Source organism: Piliocolobus tephrosceles, chromosome 15 (assembly GCF_002776525.5).
Source record: "Piliocolobus tephrosceles isolate RC106 chromosome 15, ASM277652v3, whole genome shotgun sequence".
Classification (NCBI taxonomy): Eukaryota; Metazoa; Chordata; class Mammalia; order Primates; family Cercopithecidae; genus Piliocolobus; species Piliocolobus tephrosceles.
The window spans coordinates 20,147,616-20,161,301 of record NC_045448.1 but is presented as its reverse complement, the minus strand read 5'-3'; the positions used below and the strand labels follow the sequence as shown (position 1 = coordinate 20,161,301).

General features: G+C 53.6%; 1 non-coding gene across 1 annotated transcript; it reads right to left on the bottom strand.

Annotated features, from left to right (window-relative positions):
• Positions 1-13,208: 13,208 nt before the first annotated feature.
• On the bottom strand, positions 13,209-13,312 carry LOC111554520. The gene has a single exon (XR_002735266.1). It is a non-coding gene; the product is annotated as a U6 spliceosomal RNA (small nuclear RNA).
• Positions 13,313-13,686: the final 374 nt, after the last annotated feature.

Genomic DNA, 13,686 nt, shown 5'->3' with positions numbered 1-13,686 from the left:
GGCCTTTACTGAAATTAGAAAAGAGGACGTAGCTTCAAGCAGACAAAGCACAGGTGCAATGACCAAGCTGCACAGACGCACCTGTACCCTCGAGCTCATCCTCCAGTGACAGGCGGGGAGGGCTCCATTTGTACAAACACAACTGTTGCTTCTACACCCTATCTGCCCTTCCTCCACCCACGGGCCACTCCATTCCCCATCCTTCAGGTAATGGACATTTCTTAAAGGGACGTGAGGGACTGGGGCCTGGGGTGGGTGTGCTGTGAAAGCAGAAATGTTCACACTTCAAGGACTATGGGAGGCGTGACCCCTGCTGACAGCTGCTCTCAGCAGGGGAAGCCCGCACAGGCCTTCTGGGCACCATGTGGGGAGCGAGGCCGGGTATCTGCAGAGGAAAGGCACAGGACCTGCTGCAGCCCCAGGAGGCAACCCAGGAGGCAGCCCAACCAACCTTCCCAGGGCTTCCCTCCAGAGCAAGGTGGTCCCGGCCTGTCTGCTCCCCTCACTGTTTCTGTGGTGTATCTACAGATGCTTCAGGGTAGAGGAACCGGCCTTGCCAGCCAGACTGTGAGACACAACCACTTTCATTTCAGCCCTTGAAAGTGGAACAGCCTTCCCAGCACCCTGGCCCTTCTTCTGATCACTGGCCCTCTAGGGCAAGCCTCTGTAGAAGCAGTGCAGAGCTGCAGACCAGCAGGCCCAGGGTCCCACCTGGTATCTTGGGTGCTTTCCTTCCCTCCTGGGGCCTCAGATATCCTCATCTGGAAATCAAGTTCAGAAAGGTGCAAAATGTACTGGTAAGAGGCAGAGCTGGTCCTTGAACCCAGGGCTGCCTGACTTCAAAGCTTCGTCACAGCAACACAAGTTCCTCTAGGAGCCAGAGCAGACAGAGGCTAACGAGGACTCATCCCTCATGGGATCCTTCGGATGTGGCTGAGCCCGCAGTTGCTTCACGTACTTGGACTTCAAGAGGTCACAAAGCTGTGAGCATTCTTTGGGTTTCTGAGGGCCACCCCCTCGAAGTTGAGGTTCAGAGAAGGGGAGTCACTTGCCAGTCATGGGGAGCCCAGACTCCCTTGCTCCCAGCCAGGGCTCTTTCTGCTGTGCGGAGTGGCTTTCTCGAGCCCATCTAGGTTAGATGTCACAAATGTGTAGTGAGTGGGGGCCTTCCCCATGGGAGGACAATGTTCTCTTGGGGAAGCAGAAACAGGGGCGCCTCTGGCTCCATGGCTGCAGCAATCACATGATATCTGCACTGATCACCTGATATCTGCAATGAGTCTGTCACCCCTCCCTCTGCCCCTAGTCACTGACTCACAGAACAGTCGTTAGTTCCTCAGAGGGACAGGAGCAGCAGCCTGGCAGACACAAGTTACTGGGAGTTACTGGGAGCCCTCTGGTGGGTCAGTCACTAAGACCGGGCCCCAGGTTTGTGCTGGGCTAGAAAGAGCTCAGCAACAGCGACCTACACAAAGGTGGTCTGTGAAACCTAGGGCAGGGGTGAGCCCTCGGGCAGGAATTCAGGGGCCTCTGGCCTGCTCAGCTCCCTGAAGCCAGGGGCGATGGAGAGCGGGAGCCAGGGCGGAGGAACCACGGGCTGTCCTGAGGAAACAGTCTTGCCTGGAGACCCCGCTGAGCGCCAACATTGTACAGCCCCAGCTCCCTCCGGGGACCTCGCCCTTAGAGATCCCAGCATCCTGCCGGGAAGACACATATCAGACCTCGGGGGCTTGGCTACCTGTGAGCCAGCAGGGAACGCTTGGTCAGGCGTCAGGGAGAGGCTTTCTGGCTGGCCTGGAAGGGTGGGTGGGATTTTCCCATGGGAAAAGTCTGGAGAACAGAAAAAATAGGAAAACCAGGTCAGGCAGGGAAGTGAGTTGGTGGGAGGGTGGGAGCTGAGGCCTGGAGCCTGCCTCTGTGGGAGAAGGGAGGCTGCGGGCAGGTGCTGGTTCCCTGTTTCCCTATTCCCCTGCAGCACCCACAGAGATGGCTAGAGCAGGCCACCCTCAAAGGGCACAGTGGGCTCTCATAAGTCAGGGGCCAGGCTGGGGAGCACCCTCTGAGCCTATTTCCCAGGTGGCCTTCCCACCATTCCCTCCCAGCTTGAAGCCACTTCCTGCAAGAGTTAGTCAGCTCTGCTCACATGCCCGGCTGGGGGTGCTCAGACAGCACAGTGAGACAGCTGTCTTGGGCCCCCTGGACGCTTCCTTTGTGCTGTCCAGGAGAGAGCCTGCCCCCTCACCTGCCACCCCACCCCACGGCTCCAAGCCTGCGGGGCAGCCTCCTGGGAAAGGAAGTCCTCAGGTCACTCACCTGCTCAGCCAGCCACCTGGAGGAGCCCCGGAGATGAACTGTGGGCTTCTCCTCACCGTCTCTTCCTCCTCTTCCTCCTCCTCCTCCTCCATCCTGCAGTTCTGGCCTTTGCTTTTCCCAGTTACTTCCTCAGCAGCTGCGCTTTGATTCCAAGACCGTCAGCACCCACAGGAAGGGCTCCCAGAAAGAGGCAGGTCCGGAGCTGCTTCCTAAAGTGCCAGGAGGACCTGTCTAGGACTCCAGAAGCTTCCAGGAGTCAGGAAACCTGGCGCAGAGACAGTCCTGAAGGCTGTCAATGGGGCAGCTTGGCCTCTCCTTCCCCGCCCTCCATTCTGACCCTCAGATTCTCTCCAGGCACAGCTGGAAGTGGGGTGAGGACAACAGCAGGGAGAAGAAGGCAGGACTAGGTCGAGGGATTCTGTCTGTGGGACAAAGAAGTTTATCTACCTGATGGGGTCTCCAGGTGCAGCGAGCTACCTCTGAACATGCTAGGGTGGGGATAACACGGACAGACAGGGGACAGAGGGAAGAACGGGCCACTCTTTCCTCATTGCCTCCACCATCCTGAACACACGGGCATTCCTGGCTCTCATACCAGCCAGGCGCCCCCTCTCGGCTTTTCCCTGGAGCCGCTGGTGATTTGAGGATGTCTTCTCCCCAGGCTGGGCTGCTGTGGGGGATGGGGGGGGAGGCAGCCCTGGGGGCCCAGTGCATACAGCTGGGGGTTGAGCCAAATGCACTGAACAGAGGGACACTGCAGACGGGACTCATGACAGTTGCACAGCCAGTCCCTCCCCCGCCCTGCCAGTGAGACTGATGACTTCCTGAAAAGGGGTTACATGGAGGGTTTGCAACATGGAATATTTGATGTGACCTGTGAACTTCCTGTTCAAATGGCCCCTGGAGCTCTTGACCTACTCCCGAAAGTGTCACGTGCACAGTTGGAATGAGTCCTAGGAAGCGGGACTTCTCCGAGCAGAGCTGCTTGCAGGCGGTGCCCACCGTGAGCACCAGGATCCAGGCTCTCCTACTCCAGAGGGCTCTTCCGAGTTGCTGCCGCAGAACATGCCTGTGGCCTGTGGCTCACGACGTCAAAGGAGGAGCCAATGGGAAGCAGATCTTCCCAGCAAGAGGGCCTTCTGATGCCCCCCACCCTCCTCCAAGCACTAGGGAAATTGGATCTTAAAAAGGGCCTTGGGAACCCAGTGCTGAGCCCTCAGGCCCTGAACCTCTCGTGTGTAAATCTGCCCTGGGCCCCTACTCAGGGTTTATTGGGGGCCTTGGAAGATTCCCTGAGAATGACTGAGCAAGGCCCTTCTCTAGTAAGGACCATGGCTGTCATTGACCTTACTTACATTGAAGGATGGACAGTGGGCTCAGCCCACCCTCTACTCCCACCCCGTTCATACCAGGGGCCTTTGCAAAACCAGGTTGGCCAATTCTTGCCCTGAGCACTCTTGTTCAACACCATCTTCTCCGAGCTGGGCCGTCCATGCCTTGCTTTAAGAAAGTCTCTACCTGCTGGTGTCTATGGAGACTGTGCAGCCTCCAATGCTGTGATAGCCTGGCCGTTCCAATACAAGATGCGGGCCCCTAGCTCTCATCTGAGCTCTGAGGGTGCAGTCTGAGGGGATCATTGACCCTCCCAGTGTTTATGGGGAATTCTGTGATGGGGAGACCTGTTTCCTGCGTGGAATCTGAGAAGAAAATGCTTTGGAAGAAGCACAGTTACCCTAATTTCTTGTGTAGCGACATTAAATTCCACCTTTCATCCTGATTCACACAACTGAAACCCTTGAATTATGTTTTAATTTCTTCATGCCCAGCATGGTGTGGGTTCCACGGTTGAACCCCTGATGATCCTCTGGGAGGCCCTAGTCCTCGGCGGCTTCCAGTGTGCCCAAGAAGAAAGATCCAGATCGCCACGCTCAGCCACTCCTACACTAGATGCTCTGTGCACAGGGAACAGGAGGGATTGCAGGGACACTAAGGAGGAGCCCCGGGCCTGTGCCGGGGCCCAGAAGCTCCCTGGGAAAAAAGCCTTCTTGAGTTTTTCAAGGTCTCAGCATGACCTGGCAAGGTGGGGCAGGTCAGGGCGCTGTTCCATGGGCCCTGACACTGTCTCAGCCCGCCAAGGTTAACGTCCACTCAGCCGCCCCTGTTACCTGCATGACATCTCATGTGACCAACCAGCTGCTCAGACCTGGGCTGCCCACAGCGTTAGCTGTCTGCCTGCTGGGCTGCCTGTGAAGCAATGTGGCCAGATCAGGCCTCGACAGACGCTAATGAATACGAGGCCCGCGGACTGGGGATAGAGGTGGTGGGAGTGGGGGGCTCAAAGGCAAATCGGCCTCTCAGGAGAGAGAGTCATGGTAAGTCACCATGGGTAGATGGACTGACGCATTGTGCAAACTACCACCCCCTCAGAGGCGTGAGTATAAGATAAGCCTTTAAGGCCGCACCTGGCCCTTGCCCTCTGGGGACTGACCACAGGGTATTCTGTGGGTGAGAAAGGGAAGGGATGGCTGAGAGGCCATCTGAAGAGAGACTAATGCATGACTGTGGTCAGGATGATGAGGTGAAGCCTGAGAGTGTTTGCTTTCCTGGGAGAAGGCAAACTGAACAGTGACTCAATTGAGAAATATGCCATCAAGTGCTTGTTTCTGAAAGAACAATGTAATCAGAAGGCAGTCCAATTAGGAACGACCAGTGAGGCCCGAGGAGTTAAGCCACCACCCTCTGCCACCTGTGGTCCCGCTTCAGCACCAGGGCCCACCTCCGAGGAAAGCCTAGATCTGACCTCCTGCACCCTGAAAGCTCCAAGGAATGGATGGCTAAAGGAAGATCTAAGCCCAATGCCTCCCAGATGGAAGCACTGCAGCCTGTTCAGCTTTCCTGGCTGATGGGCAAAGGTGTTTTTTGGCTGGCAGCTCTGGCTTTGTTTAACTACTGGCACCTCTGGGGATGGAGTCCTCCCAGACCTCTCCCGTGGGCACAGCAGCAGACCCAGGAACTCTAGGTTGAGTTCATGCATCTGAGAGCCTTCTTCCTGCATCCGAAGGGGAAGGACGAGGCCAGCAGCCATTTATTCATTGACCCCTCTCCATGGCTCCCAGGCCATTCCTGACATGGCTTGTCTGGGAGAACTGGATGGGTCCTGGCTAAACATGGTAGAAAATCAGGGATTCAGGAAGGCTGGGTATACATGTGCGTTTATCCACCTGGACGTTTGCAGGCACTGCCTCAAAGTTATCATTTCCATCCCAAACACCAGCCTCTCCCCCGGGTATCCTCTCTCAGCATCTCCATCCCCTTCGTTGCCTGAGCCAGACGTGCAACTGCTCCTGGAGATTCTTCCCTCTCTGAAATGCTCCTGGTTCTACCTGTTGAATGTCTACATATGTCTTGGTTCCAGCTCTTCCTTCACCCTCGTCACCACTGTCCTGGTTTACTGCTTCATTTTCCTTCATCAAGATGATAGTAATAGTCTCCTAGCTGGTACCTTTCCCCAGTCTCATGCCCTCTATCAATCAGGCAGGTCGAATTCAAATTTGGATAATTCGAAAAGAGTGTACAAAGATGTGGGCAAGGGGCAGGAAGACCCATTGAATCTCTGAGGTGAGCTGGGAGAGTGCTGTGCCTTTTCTGAAAAGATGCAGCCAGCTTGCACACAGCCTGCAGGAGGGAGTCAGGGAGAATCCTGCTCTCCTCCCTCCCCGCATCTCCTGCTGGGGCTCCCCAGTAGCTGAGTTGTCTGTCCACGGGAGGGTGAGGGAGCCCGTGGATGCTGTCTGCTCAGGTTGGTCTTCCTAGTACAGGGCAGCAGAGAGAATGTTCTGGAAGGTGAAGGAAGGGTGTTCATACAGATGCAGACCTATTCGCCACATAGTACCAGGGAGATGTTTCTAAAACATGTACCTGGACATGAGCCTCCTTAACATCCTGAGAATAACCAAAACAATTGTGTGAATGAACAGCAAACACCATCGTCACCCCCGTGGGTCTCTGGTGCGGGCTAGGCACCAGCCTCGGCCGCTTTCACAAGATCTAACCCTCTCTTTCTGTGTGCATCATGACCTTCAAGGTCGATGGCAGTGTCCTATTTTACAGCTGAAGCAACTGAAGCTCGGAGAAGCAGACGCATGTGTCTCACATCCAGGACCTGGTAACACTGGAGTTTGAGCGTGGGGCTGAGTCAGCTGTGACAACATCTCTTCCTGGGGCCTTCGAGGCCCTATGGGTTTGTCCTCAGCCCTCTCCACTTTTGGCCCAGCCCTGCTGCTCCTCGCTCCTGGGGCTCCTGGGCTGCAGCCAACCTGAGTGACTGGTTCTCAGGAGCCTCCCTGCTCTCTCGCCTATCTGAGCCTTTTGAGGCAGGGGTGTATAAACAATGGCCCAGGGGCCACAGTACTGCCTCCATGCCTGCTTTTGTATGGCCTGTGAAGGAAAAATGCTTTTTACATTTTCAACAATTGAAAACTTCAAAAGAAGACTATTTTGTGACATGTGAAAATGTGGCATTTCAATGTCCATAAATAAAGTTTTATTAGAACACAGCCCCACCCGTTTGTGTGCCTCTTGTCTGTGGCCGCTTTTGTGCTGCCGTGGCAGAGTTGAGTAGTTGAAAATATTTCCAAATAGTTACTCTCTGACCCTTTACAGGAAAGGTTTGCCAACTCCTGCTGAGTTGTATGGCTTTATGACACACAACTCAGTCTTCGCTGTATTTTTGTGTGTGTTTAAATTTCACCTGTAACTAACGAATATATGCACATTATGGAAGATTCAAACAAGGCAAGAATATGGGGGAAAGTACCAGAGTTCCCTGCCCCCACTTCCTTCCTCAGGTGATTGCCATTAACACCTCTGAGCCTTGCAGATACTGCTTCTGCTTCCTCTGTCTGGGTTGCCCTGTGCTGCTTCTGTTTCACAAAATCCCATCACACCTCAGGACCAAGTGCTGCCGCCATCTGGTCTACACCCTCTGAAAGCGGCCTCTGGCCCTGCCTTCCTGGCACATGTTGTTCCAAAGGTAGCATCTTGTAGAGACTGAGAGCATGGGTTCCAGACCGGCTGCCTGGGTCTGAACCGGGCTGTGCCACCTACTAGCTGTACATCCCTGCGCAAGTTGCTCACTGTCTCTATGCCTTAGCCTTTCCCTCATCCTTAAAATGGTGGTCATGGAATGATCTATGTGCTTCGCAGGCTTGTGAAGCTCATGTAATAAATAATTAAACACATGTTGGCCAGGCACAGTGGCTCACGCCTGTAATACCAGCAGACAGATCACCTGAGATCAGGAGTTTGAGACCAGCCTGGCCAACATGGCGAAACCCTGTCGCTACAAAAATACAAAAAAGTAGTCTGGCGTGGTGGCGTGCACCTGTAATCCCAGCTACTGAGGCATGAGAATCGCTTGAACCTGGGAGATGGAGGTTGCAGTGAGCCGAGATTGGGCCATTGCACTCCAGCCTGGGCAACAAGAGCAAGACTCTGTCTCAAAATAAATAAATAAACAAACACATGTGACCTGCTAAGAACAAGGTGTGGTATACAGACGGTGCTGCTAGGGGGCCATCATGGTAGCTGGTGCCCATGCAGCCTGCATCTATGCCTGGCTCCCCCACCAGGGTGCAGGCCCCTGAGGCAGCGAGTGCGTCCTCTCTACTCAGCCCAGAGAGGCGTTCGGGAAACAAACAACGATGCTGCAAGAAAGGCGTGACAGGCCTCAGGGCCAGGGCCTCAGGTATCCTGAGAGAACGAGGGCACCATGGGAGCCAGAACACCCAGCTCTTCTCAGACTGGGCTGTGAGGCTGTCCCAAGCACATGACCCAGAACTTGGGGTCCTTGAGGCTGGGCAGGTGAATCTAGGACAAAAAAGGACACAACTTCTCAATAAGCAGGAGCCCACCCTTTTTTGATTGTTGAGGGGCCTTCAGAGATTCTGAGGATCACAGTGTCTCTTGGCTGTGAGGAGGGGCCAGGGAGCTCTGGCAGGCCCAGGCCTGGGCACCCAGACTCCTGGGTTCTTTTAGAGGGGCACCCAGCAAGGCTGACTGAGCCCTCAGATCAACTGGGAGCCTCATCAGTCTAGCAGGGTTCAGACTTTTCAGAACGCTGAGGAGTGGGGTGGGGGTGGGGTAAAGGCACCTCCACCCCTCCCACCTTCACATAATATTATCTTTCCCCCTCCCCACCCCCACACACAGTGCTGCCCCCGAGCCCCAGATGCACATCCCAACCTTCTTCAGTCTTCCTAGCTTTTGAGGCAGTGAAGCTGGACCAGAAATGGACGCACAGTTTATTTAGGATAAAGGACTTCAGTGCTCCACTCAACAAGCAAATAAAAGGCTGAAGCCTCGGCGAGGCTGGGGTGGACAGGTATGGCAACGTCGGCAAATCTGGAGGCAGATTTGGCTCCGAATGAGCTGTGAGTTCTCCACCACCACCACCATGCAGGCTCTGGCGCTTGAGACCCCGGACGCTCCCAGAGAGGGCCCCGGGGGCTGGTGTGGGTGTGGGCACATGCCTGTGCTTCCCCGAGCAGCCAGGGCCAGAGACCCAGCTCCACAAGGCTCAGAGGGTTCATAGAGAAAGGGGAGGAGGGGCCTGAGGCGTGTCTCCCTGTCTGCCATGGGCCTGGAGTGGGCGGGTCCTCCTGCATCCTCCAGTCCCGTCTGGAGTCTGATGCTCTGTGGCTGGAGCAGCGTGGGACAGGCTTAGGTGACACTGTTTGAGGAACATCCCCCTCGAGGCTGGTCTCATCCCAGCAATGGATGGCTGGCAAGAGGGGCTGGAGTATGCATGGGCTGGAGTGGGGGGCTGGCATCAAATGTGATTGTAGTCACATCTACACATCTGGCCAAGCTGTCCCTTATTTCCCTCCAGCTTCATGTCCCTTCTTCTGGGAGCCCGCCTGGCCCTGCCCTACTGGGCCGGCCCCTGAGCCGGGTGGTGGGTGCGGGCGGCGGGTGCGGCCACCATTGTGCAAGGGGTGAGCTCACCCGCCGTGCCCGGCCTGGCCTGCACTGACCTGCCCGCTGCTGGTTAATCATTGTTCAAACACCCTGGCAGGCAAGTGGGCTGTGGAGGGAGACGTGACAGGGCAGGGCCGCCTCTGCCAGGTCTCAGCAAAGCTCTGCCAGCAGGCCCAGGGCCGGAGCTTCTCCCCTGGACCCCACAGAGAGCAGCCTGCAGTGGGGCTGAGACCACCTCTCCTAATTCCTTAGGAGGAACTCAGTAAATATTTTTGATAGACTCAAAGAACACCCCTTTGTAGGTTTCTTGTCTTGGGGTAAACTCCCAGCAGTTTAGTAACATAGCTATGTGGGCAGGCCCCAGAGTCCAAATGCTTTGGGTCAAACCATAGCCCTGTCACTTACAGGCTGTGTGAACTTGGCAGAATTTCATAATCTCTCTGTGCCTCAGTTTCCTCGGCTGTACAAAGGTATTGATGATGACGATAGTGCCCTCCTCATAGGACTGTTGGGAGGATTAGGATATACATAAAGTACTTACTAGGCCCATGACAAAGAAATCCCAGTGCCCGAACCAAGACTGAAACACTCATCACGGCTCCCAGCTCATTCCCAAAAGGAAGATGAGTGGCCAGCAGATGATGGGCTGGGCTGTTTGTACACTCACATGTTCTCCTGTGAATTAGGTACGACTTTCCCCACTTGCCAGATGAGAACACTTGGGCTCAGGAGAGGGGTGGGGAGGGATGTTATGTGTGAAGCAGCTGCTGAAGGTCACAAGATAGAAATGACGAAGCTGGGTTTCAAGCCCACGTCCATCTGCACCCAAATGCCATGTTCTCCCTGTCACCCAGCCCTGCCAGGTTTGCAGATCAAAGATGCAAATCTGAACTTGCCAGGCAATTAAATTCTGCCCATGCTCATTGACATTCTCTGAGCGCGGTGGGTAGAGGGGTGGTGAGGCGGCTCTGGACTGAGTTTGCTATGAGAAAGACAGAGATCAACAATGCCCAGCCCAGTCCCTGGCCCAGAGAACCCTCGATGGATGAGGAGATAGCGTGAGCTGTGCACTGCCCGGCAGGAGCCCAGCACCACCATGGCTGAGACCCAGGTGGCTCCAGGACCCCCAGACAGGCAGGGTCAAGGAGGAAGCTGGTGGGAAAAGGGCCTTGCAGAGGCACACTGGGTTTGATTTGTGTGATTGTTTTCGGTGTGTGTATATTTGGCATGGTTTAGTTAGGGGTGAGCTGCAGAGATCAGAGGCCTAGAATCCCCTTCTCCTCCCCGAGGCTCCTTGACAATGCTGTTACTAACTGGGACTGAGTAGAGACAGCCATAGAAACAGGTGCCAGACTCCTGTTACGGTCCCTGACAGAGGAGCACTCGTCTCCTGGGAAGAGTCTCAGCCCTCAGCGAGGGCTCTGTGGTCTGCTTCAGAGCTGCACCTTGAGGGAGAGTTCTGGGAATCCGGCAGCTTGCCCCGGGGTCTGTGGGGCATTTGTGGGCGCCATGAGAGCCTGCACACCATGGGATAGGCAGCTAGGAAAAATCCATGTCAGACGCGCAATCTGAGACCCTGGGAAAGAAAGGACCTTGAGGCCAAGGAGTGCGGCTCAGGGACCTGTATATGTGTATGTGTGTGTATATGTGTGTGCGTGTGCGTGCGTGTGTGTGTGTGTCTCTCTGTATCTGTGTGTGCATGAATGTGCACTGACGGCCAGCTAGGGCAGCAATGTTCCTCCTCAGAACAGTGAAATTGGCAACGGCCATCTCATGACAGCCCCAGGAACCTCCCCCTGCCTCACAGGCACACCACCCTTCCTTCTGGGGGCGCCCACTCACACCTGCCCTCAGTCTAATGCCCAGTGCCCCCTGCCTTCTCAGCCTCTCCTCATCCAAACAGGCTCTCAGAATATCCTCTGAGAAAGTCACTTCTCCTGAGCTGTTGGTGGCTGAAAATGAGGGCTCCTGTGTGGCCCTCCCAGCCATTCTCACCTTCCAAGGACAGTCCTCCTGTCCCTACATGCACGGCAGCAGCTATGACCAGGGAGGACCTGGCTTTCTAGGACACAGAGGCAGCCTGCTCCTGCCTGGCTCCTGCTGGAGATGGAAGACATGCCCGGCTGTGGAGTAAAGGCAGCTGAAACCAGTCATGGCCACCATGACACATTCCAGCCCCTGAGGCCAGACTGAGCCATGAGACTCTCCTACCTACTTACTGACACACCTGAGAGGCCTCGGGCACAAGGAGACACTTCCTGGCCATGGCTGAAGCCACAGATATAGGCGTTGGGGGACATAGATGAGACGCTGGTAGGGCAGAAAAAGTGTGTGTGATACATGGTGTTGGTGCCAGATGGGTGTATGGGAGATCTTAGAAAGCTCCTAAAGGAGGTGAAAAAGTTGTAATCTCCTCTCCAATCTATCCTCCACACAGACCTCCAGTATTATCTTCTCTATCTCAGCCAGTCCAGCTGTTCAGTGATACATGGTGGTGGTGTTAGGGAGGTACGTGGTGTTCCTGGAAGACATGAGAAAGATACACAGATCATGGAGGAAGCTAAGGTTCTAATCTTGTCTTCAGTTTGTTCTCTGCACAAACACTGCTATTATCATCTTCCTCATCTCAGCCAACTTGGCTGTTCAATGATGATCAGGTTCTTAGGATAAAAATTAGTGTCTCCTAATACCCAAAGGTAAGATGGAAAAGGGTCTTCAGGCCCATACCCTTGCCACAAGGAGATATGTTACAATGAAAGCAAATTTCAGACCATATTCTGCCACAATGACATGCTTTTATTAGCAAATAGTCACAAAAATAGTCATTTGTCCGCCTCCACTAAACTTGGGCCATCCCCTTTGTCTATCACTAGGCATGCTGAAGAGCACTCGCATGGGAAGTCCAGTAGCTCAAAGATGTGGCGATGTTTCGTCAGCGAGACCAGCCGAGCTTCTGGTTTGACCAGCAGACAGAGTTGTCAAGGCCAAGAGGTGACTCAGAATAAAATGGGAATAGACCCAGAGCACCAGTCCCTGGTTGTCAGGCACCCAGGTTTGGTGGATTCTTCTGTCTTGTTCAAGCAAAGACATAGGTACCTAAACCATCTTTCCAGCTGAATATAGTTCTCGAACATCACTTACCTCACCAACAACAAATTACCTGGATATTGTTTATGCTAGTTAATTAATTTGGGGGAAAAGATTTAAATAAGTAAATTTGAAGCTCTTGCTAGCCACTTCTAGGGCGTGAGTTACTTGAAGTGTTAACTCATCACCCCTAGAGCATACATGACAATCAGCTCACACACAGAGACACTATCTCTTCTGTTCCTACAGTGGAGCTTTAAAGTAAGTCATAGACATTACACTAACCTGGGGTGTAACCCTTGGCACTATTGACATTTTGAGCCAGAGAATTCTTTGTTGGGGTTGGCGGCAATCTGAGCATTGCAGCCTTTAGCAATAAAAACCAATACTTGGCCTTTATCCAATAGATAATAGTAGCATACCCCCCTCCGCCTCCAAGATGTGATGACCAAAAGGCCACCGTACCTTGCCAACTGTTTCCTGGAGGCAAAATCTCTCCAGGTTGAGAACCATGGAACTAGAGCGACCATATTTATTGTCCACTCTGGGACACTTTCTTCTTAAACTTACATATCAGAAAATGTTAACTAAATACAAAAATAGAGAGACTAGTATCATCAACATACCACCACCCCATGTATCCTGGTTTGAAGCAAGTTCTAGACAATATTCATCTCTAAATATCTAAGTGTGTATCTTTATTTTTTAGATTTTTTAGTTGACACATAATAATTGTACATATTTATGGGGTATATAGTGATGTTAGAGGCATATAATGTGTACTGATCAAATCAGGGTGATTGACATATTCCTCTCTCAAACATTTATCATAGAATATGGAATGCTTCACAAATTTGCATGTGATCCTTTGTGCCGGGCCGTGCTAATCTCTGTATCTTTCCAATGTTAGTGTATGTGCTGCCAGGGTGAGCACTAGATCCATTGAACTATCTATCTATCAATCTATCCATCTTTAAAAGATAAGAACCCTTTTGTTTTAGCTGAAGTCTCACTATGTTGCCTGGGCTGGAGTGCAGTGGCTCCACTCAACGGAGTGAAGCCGGAATCCCACTGCACTCCAGCCCGGGCAACACAGTAAGAGTAGTCGATCCAGCCTGGGCAAGGTACCCAGAGCAGGTGCAATGCCACTACTGATCAGCACGGGAGTTCTGACTTGCTCCGTTTCCAGCCTGGGCTGGTTCCCCCTCCCTAGGCAACCTGGTGGTCCCCTGCTCTCAAGAAGTCACCATATTGATGCCAAACTTAGTGTGTACACTCAATTGGCATAATGCACTACAGCCCAGAATT